The sequence below is a fragment of the Pelobates fuscus genome, chromosome 7, assembly GCF_036172605.1.
Source record: "Pelobates fuscus isolate aPelFus1 chromosome 7, aPelFus1.pri, whole genome shotgun sequence".
In the NCBI taxonomy this organism is placed as follows: Eukaryota; Metazoa; Chordata; class Amphibia; order Anura; family Pelobatidae; genus Pelobates; species Pelobates fuscus.
The window spans coordinates 94642712-94662341 of record NC_086323.1 but is presented as its reverse complement, the minus strand read 5'-3'; the positions used below and the strand labels follow the sequence as shown (position 1 = coordinate 94662341).

General features: G+C 40.0%; 1 protein-coding gene across 2 annotated transcripts in view; it reads left to right on the top strand.

Moving 5' to 3' along the window:
* Window positions 1-19237: 19237 nt before the first annotated feature.
* Window positions 19238-19630, top strand: part of COL7A1 (collagen type VII alpha 1 chain) — a 193817-nt gene continuing 193424 nt past the window's right edge. For both annotated transcript variants that reach the window (XM_063426212.1, XM_063426213.1), the window contains exon 1: window positions 19238-19526. The gene's annotated coding sequence lies outside the window, so the exon portion shown is untranslated. The remainder of the gene's footprint in view (window positions 19527-19630) is intronic.

Here is a 19630-nt window from a genome sequence, read left to right as displayed (position 1 = left end):
AGTCAGCTATGATTCTAGTTCAACAACTTTGGCTTAAATGTTGAAATCCACTCTGAATTCCCAGCAATTCTCACTTTAGTGAATAACCCTGTTTGTTTTGTCCTTGGTGCTGGAATAGGGATATAGAAAGGAGGACATAATGATTAAGACAATTACGGTACCCCGTCCAATGCGGGTTTAAGATGCTCTAATTCACCCAGACTCAACAATCTGGACAGTGGCGGTTTAAAGGGTTTCTCCAACCCTTTTTAAAAGTTATTAGAATAATGCCTTATTGGTATGGAGCAGACTCACTGCTTTCTGATGACTACGATGGTGGTATGATCCCCACCAAGATTTCTTGGAGTAAGATGATAAAATGCCAAGAGATGTAAAAATGAAAGACCTTTATTAGTAAAATTGCACAAAAGTAACAATATTCAAACACGTTTTGTCGGTTGGCTTTTTCAAATGGACTAAAAATATACATCCTGGCTCATGGGTTATATATAGGTAAAAGGCACTTTAAAATTGGCGCCAAACTCGCATAGATATCTATCCAGCCAATCACAGTTCAGCAATCTTTAGTACAGTACAAATATAGAATTAAAACTTCTACAAGTAAAATACGGTTATTGGGAAATCAGTATATAATGAAAATGTTAAAACAAGGGTTTTATAAAGAGATATAAGTTATTTAATTCTGACACGTGACGCGCATCATGAGCGCATTTTGTTCAATCGTCCGCTATGTCTCATGGGGGCTGTAGTTTGCAACAATGTGTAGTCTGTGATGCTGGCTGGACACTAGCATTCACCAGCATCACGGAAGAAAGCAGTGGTTGCAGGAGGGAACGAATTGCTCTCCCAAACATATAAGGGTGGGGAAGGAATTCAGATAACTCCCCAAAAGTATATAAATAACGTTTACAATCGTGGTGGACATTTTGGTAGGGGTGAACAGAGAACGGAGTAGTGACAGCGGCCATATCGGGAGGGGAAGGGTAAAGAAATAGCATACATAATTGAATATAAAAGTGAAATCATCATAAATAGACAAAGTTATATAGGGAGCTCTCCCAAACATATAAAGGAGGGGAAAGAATCAAATAACTCCCCAAAATGTATGTAGATATCATCTACAATCACCGCGGTGGCCATCTTGGAGCAGGAAATGGAAAATGGGGTAATGGCGGTGGCCATATTGGGAGGGGAAGGGTGAAATTATTATTTATTTAAATAATAAAAAAAATACAATTATAAAAAATAGACATATAGGCACAGAAATAAGTAAATCAAAATGGTGTCAGGGCAATAGAGAGAAATAGTACACACAGTGGAAATATAATTAGATCAAATCAAACACATAAAAATCTACACTGAGACCATGGGGTATCATGGTCTTTAGATAAAATACCCATTTCAGTTCTACCAAGTATCTATATATATATATATTTTTTTGTAATTCTTTATTTTTGCAGGTATGAATAGACATAGCATTTCGGTTAGTGCTGAAGAAACAGCGAACAAAGAAAACAATAATACATTTTCAGTAGGAAGTACAACACCACATGTAATATGTCAACCCATTTTTTAGATTTGTTATGTCGTGTCCCTCGGGTCCGAGCCATGGTGGGTGAAACTTTGGTCTGGAGGTTGCTTGCCGGGAGCGGGATGCACCCTAATCGTTAACTATATAGGGTATGTCGGATAATTACTTAAGGCACCATTGATAAGGAGCTAACGCTCGGGCAGGAGAGCAGTCGGTGACCTAGGTCACTCTTGTAGGTTAGCTGGTATTCATGCAGGCCAGGTAGGTCTGTCTTGGAGCGTGCCACTAATAGCTTGTGTAAGTGTGAATAAGATCAGTGCACGTCCCTATGAAATTTATAGGGGCAGTGGGGGTGGGTAGTATCTAGGCAGGGTGTCTGCCTATTCGCTTACAGAGCCAGTTGAAGGGTACGGGTATTTATAAACAAAGAGACACTGAAATTAAACTTAAACGGACATCTTGTTGATTTGTCAGAGGAAACCTGCAGTGAAAACCAAACCAATATATACAAAACATAGAGTTGCAGCTTATCGGCAGCCGTCGACTTCAGGCGGGAGGGTCGGAGGTGCTCGGTTCGAGTCCCTTTGGTACAAAGGGCCTGATGTTGGACACATTCCACCTTGGGCCCAGTTCTGCTTGCAGAGCTTCGGTTGGCACCCCGAGAGACTTGAAGAAGAAACGTGGGCCTTGGATAGGCGTAGGAGAGGGTGCATCTTGCCTTCATTTTCCACCAGCAGGCGGTGTGTGCCCCGTTTGTAGGGGATGGAATTTTCTCGGAGCTGCTGTGTAACTTGTCTAAAAGATCTTCTCCACCTCAGGGTGTGTCTGGAATAGTCCCTGTAGAACACTAGATGAGCCCCCTCAAAGGGAACCGTGGGAGAGCCTCTAGCGGCCCCCATGAGCATCCCCCGGTCAGAGTCCCGCACAAATTTTATGAGCGCATCGCAAGGGGCGTCTTTGGGTGCTTTGTTAGTAGGGATCGACCGATTATCAGTTTTACCGATATTATCTGCTGATATTCTGTATTTTTGGCAATATCGGTATCGGCCAATATGCCTCCTAGGACCGCCGGGCTCATTACAAGCCCGGCGGTCCTGGGGGGGCCCGCAGCAAGCTGTTACTTACCTTTCCTGCAGCTCCTTCAGCTCCCCAGTGTAAATCTCGCGAGTCCCGCGGCCACAGAGCGTTGCCACGGGTTACCATGGCAACGCTCAGCACGGCATACAGACCGCAAGATTTACAATGGGGAGCTGAATGAGCTGCTGGAAAGGTAAGTAACAGCTTGCTGCGGGCCCCCCACTGCTCATCCATGCCACTGGACCACCAGGGATTGCTATATACCCCCTCCCTGGCCAGGTATCAAGCAGGGAGGGGGGACAAAAAATAAATAAAATATATAAATATTAAAAATAAAATGAAAATAAAAAATGCCCCTCCCCCCATTTTACATAAATTACATCCCTTCACAAACACACACACTATACAAACACAATACAAACACACACACTATACAAACACACACACTGCATTCATTATATACACAAACTATACAAACACACACACACACACACACAGCTCCCCTGTCTAAACACACTGCATCCACTACATGTGGCATGTATATTTCGTGCATTTACCTTTAGAAATAGTTTATTTTTTCAAAATGGTAAATGTAGAATATCGGCTAGTTATCAGCTATCAGCCTGAAAGTTCACAGAGTATCGGTATCGGCTCTAAAAAATCGATATCGGTCGATCCCTATTTGTTAGCCCTGGGGAGGCGAAAGCAGGAGTCAATTCCTAGCTGTTTCACTTATTTAGGCAAAAGGAGAGTGGCTATGAGCCACCGGCAATAGTGAGGTAGCTCAGCTTTAGTGATCGATTCGGATATCCCTCGGATTCTCAAGTTGCGTGCTTTGGCCCTGTCCTCCATATTGGCTAATTGTGCTGTCAGGGAATTGCATTGCTTCTGCAGTGAATTTAGGGTTGTATCTGTGGCTGTTTGTGCCTCTGACACCTTGGACCGTTTCATCAACTGTATTCACCCTGCTGGTGAGCGTGAAGACTTCCTCTCGTACTTGTACCATGTCGGCCTCGAACATAGCTTGGATGGCTTTCATCAGAGCCTTTATGTCGGCTTTCGTGGACAGGGCAGCGTCCCCCAGCTCTAAGGGTGTCATGGGCTTTGCCCGTGCTGGTACTGCTGCAGGTAAGTTGGTCAGCAGGCCGTCGTCGTCTGACGAGTGAGAGGTGTAAGCCTCAGCCCACGCCATCTTTGAGAAGTTGGGCCACATGGCCGTGCGCATGAAAGCCCCAATATCCTGGGAACCCGGGGTAGGGTCCGCTCGAGACTTTTTCATCTTCTTCTTCATGTCATAGGGTACAAGTGGAGCTGCTTAGGGCTTGGTAGTGTGCCTCTTTTTGTCCAATATCAGCCTTTAGCAGGTTTAGCAGACGGAGCCTTTTATTAGAACACACTTGATTCTTCAGTCTTCAGGACTTTAAAGTGCTGCCCAGCAGTGTGTAAATGTAACGTGTTCCCAATGGGAAATCCAATTATTAGCCATGACCAAGTTCCAAGGGAAACTCTCTTATTAGTAAATTGAATTCACAGCACATACTGCCAGGTACCACTTTCAAGCCCCATCTGACAGCATTAAGAATTCATATGAATAAAGAAGTGACAATCCTACATAACACCTCCTACATCACAATTCTATTTACTGGATTGGCTTGCTGAGTTACTAATGTAGCTAGCCAACAGTGCTGCTGAAGTTACAAGAACTTGTTACTTTTGCAATATCTCATTTTCTCACGACTCTTTGCATCATGTAGAAGATCTGTGTCCCTTTTCAGATACGGAGATGTTACATTCCTGCCACAGGTGCTTAAAATTCTTGGAATCCAGCTCAGCATTGCTGCCTGCAAGGCTTTCGTTAGGAAAATCTTCATTTAAAAGGACTTATAAGGGCCTGACTTTCTACGCTTCGATTATGGTCTGAAATTATCAGCAAATAGCTGCTTAGCAATCGATATACCTGTTGGAGAACATAAGTGGTTTTCTAATGAAATATTTAATTAACAACTGTCTTTATTTATCAAACTGAGCACTGGGGAAGATGGACAAGGGGACTGCAAATTTTATTAAAGGACATGGAGGCGAGTATTATGCTTAATCTCTTTCTTTTAATCCTCAGCATCAAATATTATATATTCACAGAAACAAAAATTAAACATGTAAACATGCACACTCAAAGGGTTAGCATAACATAACAATACATCCAATCAAAATGCCCCTTGCACCATCAACTTCCCATGTGACCTTCAGCCACTCCTCTTTCTTTGCTGCTGCCTCCTCAGCTAAGTACATTTTAATTTTCTGTCTGTCTGATACTAGAATTTTGTTGTAATTTCAGCATAATTGGTGTCTTATTTGTGTTTTCATTTTCTCCTGCATGTGTACACTGCTTGTTTAAGGGGTTCTGCCTTGCTTTTTGTCTCTGCTCAGCTGGCTCTTGGTTACTTCCCCCAGCCATATTGCCATATTAAGTCCCTTTATTTAACTAAGTATTTTTGCTACTAAATATAGATATACACATATACCCATATATGTGAGGGGTTTAGGCTTTGTAAATATATTTTTTATGTGGAGTTGTTGAATGTTTCTTCATGTTGACATGTGTTCTGCATTGAATTCTTCGTCGGCGCCACCAAAGAAAGAGGAGTGGCTTAAGGTCCTGGGGTGCAAGGGGCATTATGATTGGATGTGTTGTTAACCCTTTGAGGGTGCATGTTTGATTTGTTTCTATGAATATATAATATATACTGCTGAGGATTAAAAGAAAGAGATTAAGCGTAATACTCGCCTCCGTGTCCTTAATAAAATCATGACTTTACGTCATGAAATTAGTCAAATCTGGTAATTGTGTTCGAAAACAATGATTCAATTACAATGTTGGTCCTGAAATTTGCAATTCTCAATACTTATGAAAGTATGCCATAATGGTTCTAAATCCTTGGAAGACTATATGAAAGAAAACGGATTTATGGTTCAGTTACTGAAAGCTTGTATATATATGTAACTAAACTGAAAAATGACTCAAGTGAACGAGAATCTGTCATCATAATGATGTATCTTACAGTCAATGACGGTTAATGGATTACTCGGAAATGCAAACCTTTTTCTGTCAAGGAAAAAAATACTTATGAAAAATTGCTAAACTCTGCACTCCCATAAATGAGATTTACTATAAATTAGAGTGCGTTTCTGCCACTATTTTCCTAATCTAAAATTATGGTTGCAAATTCTCTCTTGTAGGTCAGAAAAGAATGTATGGAAAGACCAATATTTTATTGAAAGGGTAACTGTGATCATATTTTCAGTTGCTTTTTTAAGTTTATTACATTTGATGAAACATAAAGCGATACTATAAGCACCAAACAATGTTAGCTTAATGAAGCTGTTTTGGTGTATAGATCATGCACGTGCATTCTCACTGCTCAATTCTATTTCATTTAGGAGTTAAACCACTTTGTTTATACGGCCCTAGTCACAACTCTCTGCATGTGACTTGCACAACCTTCCTAAACACTACCCGAACAGGAACCTAGGTAATTTAGGTTCTTTTATTGCTTAATCTGTTTAATCTAGAATTTATTATTTCCTGCTCTGTTAATAGCATTTTAGACCCAAAAGGAGCATATGTTATTAAAGGAACACTATAGTATCCGTAATAACTATACCTAACACTGTAGTGCTCAAGTGGCTATTTAGATGAATGGCACCCTCTCTTTGCAGTAAACAGGTGATTCCCATAGAAAATCATTGCAAGGCTATTAAGCATGTGCTGCAAAACGCTGTGCCAATCAGTAGCTCATCATAGAGATGCATTGAATCAATGCATCTCTATGGGAAACGTTTAGCGTCTCCATGCATAGTGTGGAGACACTGAACATAGGCAGAGCCAACCTTATGGGTGTGCGAGCTGTGTGGCCACAGGGACCACCATGGAGCAGCAGACGGCATGCGGCCGACACAGAACTCCCAGAGCAGTCTGGGCCCCCCCCAGAACGCCTGGCCCATGACAACCGCCCTGAGAGGTGTTACTAGCCGCATTGTAAACACTGCTTTTTTTCTGTAAAGGCAATGTTTACAGTACCAATACTGAAGGGACAGGCTATAGACACCAGAACCACTACTTAAATTCTCAATTTACAGAGCATAAAAACTTCTAAAGCAAGTTAACATCTAATTAAAAATGAAACCATTTTGTTTACATGCAGGCTGTGTCAGGCACAACCAGGTGAGGTGTGGCGAGGGCTGCATAAATAGAAACAATAGTGCTAAAACTATTTAGCAGTGAAAAAATTTAGCAGTGAAACTGCAGGGGCATGATCTATGCAGCCAAAACTGCTTTTTTTAAACTAAAGTTGTTTTGATGCTTATAGTGTCCCATTAATTGCATATATTTAAATGGTGCCTATTGATTTTTTTTTTAATATTTCACTTTTTTATCTGGTTAAGCAAACACATTCGGCCAGACTCTACTGCAGCAGCAGGCAAATTGAGTTGTGCAGCAGGTCCGATAACTTTAGAGTTGGAGCCAGCATGGCTGCTGCTCCAGTCAAAGTGTAATTTTCTAAAAAATACAAACATCAGTATACATAATTTAAAAAATATATATATAACCAAGTTTCATTAAATGTAATAACCCTTTAAAAAACAGGAATTAAAAATTGAATGACAATTGTCCTTTAATAGTGGCATTACCGTAGTTTATCCTAAATAATCACACACACAAATATACAGTTTCAGACCTTTTTGACTACTTCAAAATATCTCTCATGTAAAAACAATACAGGGACCTGGTTGACACCAAATTACCATAACATGTGAGCCAGAGGTCAGCTAAGAATGATATTCATTGGAGTTCACATGAGCTAGTAGAGCAAGCATGTCAAACCCGCGGCCCACGGGCCGGCCCACAAGGACCATTTTTGCGGCCCGGCGAGCCGCGAGTACTTGCTGGTGTTTAGCAGAGTAGGCACCTGCTTTCCCCACATTGCAGATGCCTACTCTGCTAACACTTACCCGACCGAGGAGGAGGGCTAGCGAGGGAGCTTAGTGTTCCTGCCCCTCACTGCTCCCTTGCGCGCGCTGTCTGTAGTGAAGCTGGGCCCCGGAATATGACATAATATTATGGCACTCGGCATCACTAAACCGTGCGAGGGAGCAGTGAGGAGCAGGAAGGAGATCTCCAGACAGAAGATCCCCACACCAGCTCCCAAAGGCAGGGAACAATAAATTATATGATGTGAGTGCAAGATTGTTTAAAAGTGAGTATGTCTGTGTGTCTATGTCAATGAGTGTGTGTCTGTCTGTCAGTGAGTATCTGTGTGTGTCTGTCAGTGAGTTTGCGTGTGTCTGTCAGTGAGTGTGTGTGTGTCTGTCAGTGTGTCTGTATATGTGTGTGTCTGTGTATGTCAGTGAGTATGTGTGTGTCTGTATGTGTGTGTGCCTGTCTTTCAGTGAGTATGTGTGTGTGTCTGTCAGTGAGTATGAGTGTGTCTGTCAGTGTGCGTCTGTATGTGTGTATCTGTGTCAGTGAGTATGTGCGTGTCTGTGTCTGTCTGTGAGTGAGTGTGTGTGTGTGTCTGTCTGTGAGTGTGTGTTTCTGTCTGTGAATGTGTGTGTGTCTGTCTGTGAATGTGTGTGTGTGTGTGTGTGTGTGTGTGTGTGTGTGCCAGTGTTGCATTGGCTGCGACTGGACAGTGGAGTCCCTGAAGGTGCATGGAGGCACGCAACGCCACGTGACATCGACGTGCTCGACCTTCACAGGGTTTACAGAAGTAGCAGGAGGATCAGATTTGGCACAGGGTGGTAGAGGGGCTGCTGTGGTTTAGTAGGGGGGTGAGGGGCTGGGATTTAGTAGAGGGGATACTCTATCAGCTGGCTGTGCAGCATGGGAGTTGGAGTGCTGTATGTTGCCTGGCTCTACCCCTGAGACCTAGACAATGACTCAAGGTCCACACCTACCTAGCAGTTTATTTGCTCATCACTTGACATTCCTCATATAACCTCAGACAGATGCACCTACATTCACAGATGTACATAGAAAGGTAGCCTGTGAAACGTGCCACCCAGGAACCCAGGATGACTCAGAGATCTTAAAACTTTTAAATCTTGATGGATCATGATCATAACCTTAGATTTTCCACATGTAAGTGCAGTATTTAAACATGTCTATGGCAAAGCAATGCAGACAAAGCCCAGAAGGCAACTTTATTTTAATTATTGAAAAGAAAATATATAGGATAGAATTTTCCATGAATAATCCTCGTCTTACTTAAACCAATTTCAGGATATTCCATTAGTTCAATACTACTTACATTTATCAATGTGATGCATGAAGCAGTCTTGATAATGTGTTAAAATCTTTACGGAGTCAGAGACACAATAAGCACCATGTTGTAGTGGTTATGGTGCCAGCAGTTCCCTGGCTCTGTCAATTGATAAGGGATGAAATATTTTTTTTTTAATTAGTATGTCACACTTACCCAGATCCCCTTCGGTGCCGACCCTGATTCTGGTCTTCACACTGTGGCTAAAGCGGAAGTTCTACTTCTTATTCTGTGTTAGCTATGTCAGTCAACATGTTTAGGTCATTCATTGGCTGAGAGCATCAGCTAGGAGATCCAAATATTAGATCCTTTCACAACTGTATTGTACCCTTACTGGAGGGTGTCACCACGACTCTAGGTACCATAACCACTACAGTGAAGTGTACTTCTTTAATTCCTGAAAGTCCAGTAAAGACTATTTATATTATAACAATCTAAATAAGATTTCAAAATTGAACAAATCACAAACTTAAAGTGAAATTGGAATGCTAAAAATAAATATATTTAGAATGTTGTCCTTGTCCAATTTTAAAAAAAAGGAAAACTTAAAAATCTCTATAAAAGTCCAAAAAACTCACCTTTACTTCTGCTGGGCATGATGACTCCAAAAGTGAACGCTTTTGATTTTTTTTAAAGGTCTTCACGAGGAAGTATCTCTAGTGGTTATCATTCTGTGCATGGTATTGGACAAAAGGAAACATCGCTGTGTCTCTGAAATGACCATGTTTCACATTGCCCGAGTCTGTGCAGCAAAACCACTACAGCAAGATTACAATTACAATTCTTTATAGAGCGCTAACATATTCTACAGCGCTGTACAATAGGTAAACAAGACAAACATCAACATTAACTTTAATACTAAAAAAATACATATAAAATATGGCAATAGTAGGTGAAGAGGGCCCTGCCAAAAGATTAATCAGAATGAGTGTCAACCAGCTGGGGCTTCCTCTCAAACGCCTGCTTTGATTCATAATATTTGCTCTAAATTAAACTAGAAATAGTTCACCCATTCTTGCAGTAAAGATATTCAAACAAAGCTATGATGTCTGCCATATCTGTATATTTGATGTTTTTTTGCATCTATCCTTCCACATGTAGTATTAACCTGGGAAGTTGGTATAGAACCTAAATAATGTCTTGCGTTTTGTTATATGAATGTATCCCTCAACTAATTTCCTATCATTAACATTGCTTTTACAGGGACACCAATGATGGTTTTTTAAAATGTTGAGAATAGAAATTAATCTTGCTTTGAAACTTACTTTCTATTTGCTGTGTCGTGGAAAGAAATGCTGGATATTTTTCTCTGACTGGAAATAAAGGAAAAAAATACATCTTTTATTCAGCTTTAAACCAAGTGTCTATTCACTGCTTTGAGTGAGGAATGAGACCGATGGAAAAGGGTTCAAAGGTCAGGCTTCATAAATAACTCAGAGAATTTGGAAAAAACAGAGATCTTTTACGGAGATATGTAATTACTTTCCTTCGATATCTAAGCAATATTATATTATGTATATGGTCCCGAACTGACATCAAATTTTAAGTGTCCCAAAAAATGCTATATCGTCAGAAAATAATATACCAAAAAGCAAAATTTCTTGCCAATGTGCAAGTCTATTTCAATGATTACTCCAAACACCATGAAAACTTCAGTGTTTTTAATTGGTCAAGGTGCTTGGAGTCGGTATGTGCATCTTTTCAGTATAAAACTCAGCACATACAGAGATATTTAGACTACCTGCTAGAGATGTAACTCCACATCCTGCAGCATAATTTCCAGGCTGGCTAATGTCAGTTATGTTTATATTTCTTTGAACAGATGCTCATTAGCTAAGCTAATGCTTTAAGACTATAAATGTGTGGCAGGATTGGCAAATGGCTTTCCCAGCTCTGTAGAAGCTGGATGTGGTTAAGGCTCCATTGTGGGAGCCTCAGCATCTGACAGGACCAGGTGAGCGGATGTCAGGAATGGAATGGGATCCAACGTGCAGAATATAGACAAAAGGTAACGTATACCGGACCTTAGAGTGGCCGGACTTACGTTAGAAGAACAAAGAGTAGTCAGAGATCAGGGTAAACGAGAATACTAAAGCCGGGTCAAAGGAGAATAGAAAGGAGAGTAGTCAAAACGGAGCCGAAGTCAATAACCAGAATACAGAATACAGATAAAGCACTACAGGGAACACTAATGAATCACAACCGGGCAATGAACCTTGCCCTCAGAGTCCTTTTTATACCGCGGCTCGTTAGGATGGTAGCCACACTCCCAAAATGTCCGAATCGGAACATTTTGGCGGGTCGTGATGTCATTAGCGCCATGACGTTGACGCATGCGTGTCGCGTCATAAAAGGGGGCGAGACCGGCATGAAAACTCCTGGAGAACTAAGAGGGTTGCTGGAGAGGATCCTTCTCCTCCTGTAAGAGGTGAGTACCATGGAGGACATCCCTGGTCATCACAGAAGGTACCCTGACAGCGGCTGAATCATTGTAAAATGGTTTGCCCGATTTCCGGGAAATGGCAACAGCAGTTTGTAGTGGTTACAATGTTTAGAATAACACTTTCATTCTATGCATTTGATTTGTTAAAGAGGGTGTTGTCTACTCATATCTCTTCACTAGGGATTAGGTTCTACACAAGGGTTTAATGGTCTAGTTGGTGGATATTTAGCAAACTAAAAAGATAAATTCACCCATTTTATATGCAACTCAAGTTTTAATATTTGCGAAGTCTTTAAGTGGTGGCCTATAGGAGAACGATGCTGCAGATAATTATGAAAGGTTGGGTTAAGCAACCTGGACCTGGTCATCTATACCTGTCATGAACTAGCTATGGATGATAGAAGATAAGCATTCCAGGTAATAAACAACTATGAGATACTGGTTCCCAACCCCTGCTCAAGGGCCACATTAGTCATCAAAGGAAAGCTAGCCTTAAAGGAAATGCATCATGTTTTGGTCAATTTATCTTTGTTCTTTGTACTTTACACCTTTAGGTCTCAAGCCTACTTTTTGCAGCTAATTATACAGTTAGTAGAGAAGGTGACCTAGAATCCAGTGGAATGCTCCTGTTAATTGCTTCATTTTCAGAATGTTGCCATAGAACTGCATTTTATACAGAATCCAAAGTGCATCATCAATTCATCTGTGATGCTGAGCAATGTAATAAAATTGTCCATGTCACATTTAAAAATGACTCCTGCCATTTGACCTTACAGAAGCCAGTGTTTTGTTACGAAGGAAAAATAACTCATTATTTAAATCTTCCTCTGGGTAAGCAACAGATAATGAGATCAAAATTGATGGAAATGTTTCTATTGTGTTTCTTTTCATTAGAGACTGTAGCAGGACGAACTGGGATTGTGTAAGACCAGTGAGAAGTGGAAGCAGTAGAGAAGGCAGGAGATGATAGCAGCATGACCAGCATCCTAACTGCATCCAATGTTGGGTAGGGGTGGATGTTTTTCAGATGGAAGTGACAGGATTTTGGTGATTGACTGAATGTGAGGGGTGAAGGAGAGCCTGGAATGAGAATGCCATGGCAGCAAGCCTGTGAGGGAGATCTGTGAGTGCCATTGACTTGGAGGGAGATAGGCACTGGAGTAGCAGTATACACGTAAAAGTGGGAGTAGTGCCTTGAAATGTCCTCTGTTGTAGGCAATATGCAACCAGACGAGGGAAGAATGGTGGATTATATAGTGTAAAATGTAAAATATTAATGGAACATAGAAGAAGAGTTACACTTCCAGTGTATAGAGATATCAGTTAGCTCTACTTATGTGCACCTGGCGATATAATCCCCATTTAAGGATATGTGGTATATCTCTTGATCTAGATCCTGATCTAGAAGTTGATCAGGAACAAAATAGACACAAATATAGTGTAGTATGTATAGTACCATGAGCTAGATGAGTAGATGAATAGAGTTACACTCACATTTATTGTAGCCTACTGTGCCAATTCATTCAGCAGGAAAATCCTATGACCCCAATGCTACACTCCCTGCACTCTGTGTGAATATACATTTACAATGTCATTAAACCCACAGGCAAAACCAAATCAGAACACAAGCTAAACAGGCAGATGTTTGGGGGATTTCTGACATAATGCTGCTAGAGCTGTCTAAATAGGAATTTGCTGTGAAACTAAAAGTATAGAATTTCAGTTCACTTCCTACCAAACATGTGTGGGGTCTAAGGGGCTATATGTGATTATTTAAGCTGCATAGTCTCTTTCCAGACATATCAAATTAGATTTGTTGTAGCAATAGCGGGTGGCTGAACCCAAGACAATACCTTATTGTGATGACAATATCTTTTGCCTGTACTTTTTTTTTTTTTTTTTTTTTTAGAGATTAACAGAAGGATTGAAAGAAATGAGTTTGCCATGCTCTGTAGAAATAATGACAAGATTGGCGTGTTCTGAGAATTAAAAGTTAATTTGGGAGTTTATTAATTAAAGGGTTACTCTAACCACAATGACCATGTCTACCTTTTGAAGTAGTCATGGTGGTAGGAGTCTGAATGTGCAGTGTCTCAGCTTGAAACATTGCATATCCATAGATAATGTTAATTGTCTGCTGGGGGGTAGTTAGACCCCAGGCACACGTGACTTAGGCATCCCAGAACTCTGTTCTCGACTAATTAATTCTGTGCATATTTTACATCTGTTGTCAGCATGCACTGCACTCTGGCAACATAAGTAATCTGTTTCTCTATTCCAGGCAGAGCCTGCAAGGGAAAGCTTCAATCTCTCCTTCCTTTCTCCCACACTGAATGTAGCCCTCCCTCCTCCTTCTCTCCCTAATTCCCTATCTTCTCTCTATCACTGCCTGTCGCCGACTCAGAATGCGTGCATGTGCTCTGCGCTAGTTAAATGGTCAAATCAATAGACCTCCATGCGGCTCCCGTGACGTCAGATGGAGGTGCATGGTGTTTGTGTAATGTGGTTGTTTGGGGTTAAATGTCTGTGTGCTCTTCTGTCTTGCTAATGCTTGCAATCAACTAGGTGGATTTGGTTGTGGAGCCTGTACAGTGCCAACTGTTGGTTGCAAGAATCTAGCAACAGCTATATGCATTACCTGATTATCAAGGCTTGCTAATTTGCATATTCAGGTAGATTTGCATATTATTGTTTCTGCAGGCAGGAGAGATATTCCATGTTGGTTATTCCCTGTCCCTTTATTAATATGCATGTATTATTATGAGTGCCTGTGTTTTTTCACGACTTGGTTTTATGTATTTATTTTAGTATGTCACCATATGCTTTATGTAATTATCATAAGGGCTAGTCCCAAGTAAAAATAAAGCTTTATATGTTAGTTCCTTTTGAAACTTGTGTTCTGTGTGGATTTTTAGGGATCACAGTAACAGAGTCTTCAGACCTGTTGGCTGCCTGCACGATTCCTCTAACCCTGTGTTAAATGAGGAGAGTTAGGTCTGAGAGCCTTAAGTACCTTGGTAAAGGCAATAGAAATCACATTCCAGGCAGAGGTGGATACCTGCCTGGAAGAAGGGTTGTATTGGAATAGGCAGAGGGTACAATACCTGCCTGTGTCACAATTCGGGAACCTACGCTAACAGGTCACATATAGTAAAGGGTGCAATACCGGTCCTTAGAATGGCCGGGTTAAGCACACTAAGAATAGTCAGGAGACAAGCCAAGTAAAGGGAGCCAGAAAACAGGAGAACGAGAAACAAGCCGAGGTCAAAGGAATGAAGAAAGCAGGAGAATCGGAATAACAAGCCAAATATACGGTAACCAGAGAGAAACATGAGCAAATAGCAATACTGGTATCATCTTCCATCTCTCCCTCTACTGGTGGTGCAAGGCTTAGCTCATGAGCTCAGAGCAATTAGATTCTTGCTCTCAATGAGCAATAGTAAAGGGACGGAGCAGTACCCAGCAGGTAAGTCTAAACATTGTACAGTTATTTGACTCCTTACAATGGGGGAGATGCGCTGTACTAATTATAGTGCTTGGAGTGGTCTTTAAACTTTTAACACATAAACCTTTAAGTGGTCATATCCTATTTAAACCTTTATCCCTCCTGGGGCGTAGGTAAGATTGAAGTAATAGCAATATGATGGCTATATACCGCCATGTATTGGAATATTAACATGGATAGTGGATTGCTGTACGTTTAGAGTCTATATCCCGCATGTTCAACCATCTGATGATAGGTATTGTGACCTTTACATGTAATTGAAGACAACAGCTACACACAGGAATTCCTCTGCCCTCTAGGTAACTTTTCTCTCTTCCTGTTATCTAATAATCTATTAATATAATTGCTGCAGGCCCATACGTTCTGTTGCCAACCAACTGAACTATCTGTTGTTGTCTTTTCCTTTTCATTTTCGCTTTAGGTTATGGATTTTTGGTGCTTTCCTTAAATACCAGGTCAAGTGTTTTACGATCGAGTATCTGAACTGTATTTCCAGTCCCAGCATAAAGCATCACTTCTGACCTCGAAGAATTCCTAAGAAGCTCGATAGGCCTGAGAAATGATTCCCAGACTTTTTCTGTTTTTATTTTATTTTTACAAAGAAAGCACCCCAACATTTACTGGTTTATTTGTTTAAGAATAACTTCCATTAACATCAGGGTAAACATTGGTTTAATAGCGCTTCCCATGGTTAATAGGAAAAATAGGATCCTTGGATTTAACCCGTGATGAGACTAGACTAGAAGAATGCATATTTTGGCTTTAAATACAAGGATGTCAATGGTTCTTTAACCCTTCTCCTCACTCTGACTGGATACCCCAGTAACATACTGTTTGTGCAAAAAAGGTAACTCCTGCTCATGATCACCCTGAAACATATTTTGTTATATATCTCATTCAGGGATCCTTTGAGTGTGTGTTTTTAAAATCTGTTCTCGTAGTCATCTGTTAGACATTGAAAGGTAGTTTGAGCCGTGACTAAGTATCAGAGATTGTAAGGGGTGTCTCAAGGGCTGGATTGAATGAATGAGTAAATAATAAAAAAGGACATAGATATGTCTTGTTGTTACTGAGAAATAAATGATTTATTTCAGACAGTACACAGCTGCATGCCCAACAGCCATAGTAACTGTAGTTACTTCGGGAGTGGGTGGCATGAGTCAGGAAAGTCTACTTACAATGTAATGTCTGATACGTCCTGCAATGAGATAAACAGATATCTGGCTGAAAATTAGAGTTTTTTTTGTAACGCTACGATCACCTTAAAGGGACAGTTTGGGCACCTTTTGGCACCATAACAACTTAATCTAAATTAAGTTGTTATGGTGCCAGGAGGCCATCAGGCACAATCTTACCTCAAGAAGTTAAACCGTTTCTCGAATGGTTTAACCTCAAAGCTGCCTCCAGCTTCAATCTCAACCCCCCCCACCCCCCCATCTGGCTTCAGTATCAGGTAGGGCGACGTGCCTCTGGTCAGGAGCACTGCTGATTGGCTGAGAGCAGTCAGCTGTAAACTTTCAGCCAATCAGTGACTCCCTATTCACAAAGCTGGTTTGGAAAGAAGCACACCTTTCTCAAGCCTGTTCGAGAACAGTTGAGCCCCTTGAGGTAAGAGTGCACCAGCTGGCCTCCTGGCACCATAACAACTTAATTTATATGAAGTTGTTATGGTGCCTGGGAGTATTCCTTTAATAAAGTGTACAGAAAATCAATAAATTAGTTTCTAAAATACTTAGTTTAGTTTTTCATTTGGCTGATACTTTTGTAGAACAGGCAACAAGAATGTATTGTAGACAGGAACATTGACAGATTTAATTCAGTACATAGATTTATTAGGCACAAGTATAGATGTTTTGCAGGTCAAAAAGAAGAGCAACCCTTAGATAAACAGAGCCATCAGCAAGAACATTGCATTGGTTTCCATGGTAACTGCTTCACTTGCAGAACTTTACGATACAGATCATGATGTTTGAGTATCTGTAAATATCAGCAACTGGTTAAGAATTGAGCAAGAATATGGTATTTAGCATGCTATTTTTTAAAATGTATAATTTGAAATACATTTGAGTTAGCAATTTAACAACCTTTAGCTTCACTTTGATGAATAAAAATAAATCATTTTTATGTCATAAATTGTAAGCTAGTTTGAGTAGGACCTTCTTCACCTCTTGTCCGGTAATTTTTGTATGTCAATAATCTGTTGTCAAATTTCCCGGTTCTATAATTGTAAAGCGGAATATGTTATATATATTACAATAATAATGACTGTGTATTTTTATGTGTGCACACTAAACTGCAGTTCGTCCAAACTTGGGCTGATTGGGCGACGGTTCAAATTCCCAAACTCCGAGCCAAAATCTAGACGAATCATGAACTAAACACGCCCACAAAAAGTATTTTCTTTTTGATCCATAATTTAGAATTCCTCCATGGTACCAAAAAAATAGATGATTGAAAGGAAAAAAGATGATTGATGGCTAGGGGACTGCCACTTAATGTAGATTTTAGTCACAGATCAAGTGGAACAAAGGACGAGCAGTAAATAAACTACTTCTCTTATTCCCTTTATGAATTACTTTTTCTCACTTGATCTGTGAACCAAATGGTTGGAAAATGTGAGTGCACTTTTGGTTGGTCTGATTTGTTTTTAAATCTTTTTTCAGTAAAAAAAAATTAAGACGAGTCAAACTGACATATGGCTGAATTTTAGCTGTCCCAAAATTTAAAAAAATATATATATTTCAGATGAAGTGGTTCAATGCAAACAATGTTTAGTGAATGAATTGCACTGAGCAGGCTTACTATTTGAACTATTATCAAAAGCATAATGAGACATAGTGACAAATGATTTAACCCCATGAAGGTTAAAAGGCACCTGGACACTCAACACTCTAGTGCCCAAATAAAAGTAAAAAAAAAGTAAAAAAAAGATCCACTGAACTAAACTACCAGGAAGTAACAGGATTGGTTATCCGATTGACAGCCATGGGGCTGTTACAAGGTTAATTTAGAAAAGTGCCCATTTCTATTAAAATCTACACTTTTTGTAAAATGAAAAAAAAGGAGTGTCCCTTTAAATAAGCTTAATTTGTGATGGGTGTGGCAATGTTCTTTTAATATAATATATTTCTCAGTTATTGCATGTTAGGAAGCTGTTTAGTGACTTTTAAAAGCTAAATGGCAGGGACACTTCACTAAACAGTAAGTTTTCACGAATTAACGACTGACTTTCAAAATCGGAACAAAAATAGATGGGCAGAAAAAATTCTGCAACCTTTGCAAAATATACATGTTTTCCAATAAAGCTATATTAGTTTAAATGTCTCAAATAGAGTTACAGCTTAATGAATCTGTCATGATGAAGACATCTTGAAAGTTTATTGGTTAACAAAGTGTCATGGTGCGTGCTCCGATGCGTTGTGTCCCTGCGTGGCTGGTCCAAGTGCCACTTGTCCTGCTCATGCTGCCCTCGCCTCTTTCTCACATGTCTGCGGTCTCCTATGGCACTGTGTGTAATGCCGGCCGATGCAAATTGGGGCCCTTATATTGCCAGCCTTCCTGATTTTATTAACTGACACAAACTTACATTTGTTGTCATGAGGGTGTCACGTGTGCACCTACTGACCAATAACAGCTCTCCTATAGCTATGAAAGCTTTATTAGTTTTGCCCTGTCATGGTTTCCCTTGTGGTTATTGGAGAGTGATATTGATTTATTCTTTGTATTTTGACCCCGGCTTGTACTCGACTACTCTACCTTCTGTATTCCTTGATTTCTGGCTTGTATTGCTGTTTACGTACGCTCTGTCTTCCTGACCTTGACCTGTCCTGTACTATTCTGTTTATTAATGTTAAATCCAGCCATTTTAAGGTCCGGTAATCCGTTTTAGTATTTTGGTTATATTTCTTTTGTTAACTAAATCCTGACACAAAGTTTGGATTTTTATACTGCAAATCAACATGTTCTGTGGATCCTTCTGCTATGCAGAAAGGATAGTGATAGAAAAAATAAAAGTTAATAATTTCCCAAATCTATATTTCAGTAAGAAAATTCTAACACCCTATATAACAAAAATAAAAGCAATCCTATATCTATCTATTCACAAGTATCTTTATGTCTGGTTCAAATATACTTTTTTATTTTTTTTTTTTAAGTTCGAAAAATGTGTACTTTTTCTAGAATGCATTGAAATGTTAGGGATAAAGTTATGTGTTACACCGAATTCAGTGTCTCATTCACCTGGCTGGCAAGAGATTTAAATATCTGTGTATCTATTGGCTGGAAAAAGCATGGGCTGGGCTCAGGAATTAATTACAAAGCAGCAACTTCTTTTTTTCTATGTCTTTAGGGTACATGCTTAGAGAAAAAAATCTGGGAGAGAGAGAGAGAAAGAGAGACGTTCAGAAAGAAGAAGCAGAGGAGAGGGGGAAATCTTGAAATAAATCTTCCAAAAGGAATATCTTCTATAACTTTCTGTCTTAGTTCTTGTAGAAAATCATGTATCCTCCCCCGTACTGAAACTGATTCCATAAAAGAGAAAGAACTTTGAGCAATACAACAGGAGCCCAAGACTTGTTAGAACAGGAGTGTCTGGCTTAACTTTCCAGAATCCAAAAAAGAAACCCTTTGGATTATGCTTGTAAGGCAAAGGTAAGTTTCAATTCTATTTATTTATTTTTACTTTTATTGTTTACAAATATGAAAATATATATATTTGGGTGAAATTTCATTCTGGGGGTAGTTTTTAGTACCTA